The sequence below is a fragment of the Helobdella robusta genome (assembly GCF_000326865.2).
Source record: "Helobdella robusta unplaced genomic scaffold HELROscaffold_33, whole genome shotgun sequence".
Taxonomy (NCBI): domain Eukaryota; kingdom Metazoa; phylum Annelida; class Clitellata; order Rhynchobdellida; family Glossiphoniidae; genus Helobdella; species Helobdella robusta.
Genome location: NW_008704623.1, coordinates 486,665 through 487,829, shown reverse-complemented (window position 1 = coordinate 487,829; position 1,165 = coordinate 486,665).

Below are 1,165 nucleotides of genomic sequence, written 5' to 3'. Positions count from 1 at the left end.
TGTTATTTATATTGTACATAAACGATCTTCCAGCTGCATCAGCGTTTTTTGACTACGTAATTTATGCTGATGACACGAATGTTTTTAGCAGCGGCAGATCAATGAAAGAACTTATTGAAGAAACAAACAGAGAGTTAAAAAACATAATCTCTTGGTTCGAAGCCAATAAACTTTCAATTAACAGTTTAAAAAGCCAAATGATGGTTTTTGGACCCGTACAATATCTAAATTACAAGGAGCCGTATAAAATCATCCTAGGTAACAACACAATTGTTGAAACAAAGTGTTTAAAACTTCTAGGCATGCTGCTCGATCTGAAACTCTCCTTCAAACATCACATAAAACAAGTATCATCCAAACTTTCAAAGTCAATAGGAATGATAAACAGAGTAAAATCATTTTTGCCAAAAAACTGTTTGAATCTTTTGTATAATTCCCTGTGCATTCCATTAATAAACTACTGCAACATTGTATGGGCTTCATCGTACCACACATCAACCTTACCAATAGAAATATTAATCAGAAGAGCGGTTAGATTGATAACGAGATCCAAACGATTTGAACACAGTCAACCATTGTTCAACAGCACGCGAAACTTGAATTTCTCGAAACTCAGCATTTACTTTCTGATGATTTTTGTTTATAAACAGTTAACCAATCGATTACCTGATTTATTTAACAGTTATTTCAAGATGAAACAACAATGTCGGCAACAAAATAATCTTGTCTCTAACAAATCGAAAACGAATATTTTGTTTTCTCACGTGTATTGCAAGGGACCGAGAATCTGGAACAAAATTTTAAACAGTGGATTTAATTTTGAATTTATTTCGTTAAACAATTTTAAAAAAAAGTTAAAAGAATATTTACTTAAGTTTAAAACATAAATTTTTAGTTTTTGAAATTACGTTAAAATTCTGTTGAAAACTTATAACATTTTAAAAATTATGTCAAGGTGGTCACACTCGATGAGTTTATGAAAAGAACTCTACTGTGGTCATCCTGTCTTCTTCCTATTGATATAAAGGGGAGAGAATTCTTTTTTTCTTTTTTTTAGATTAATTTTGAGAAGCAAATAAAAATTCGTTTCGTTTCGTATGTATGTATGTATGTATGTGTGTGTGTGTGTGTGTATGTGTGTATGTATGTGTGTGTGTATGTATGT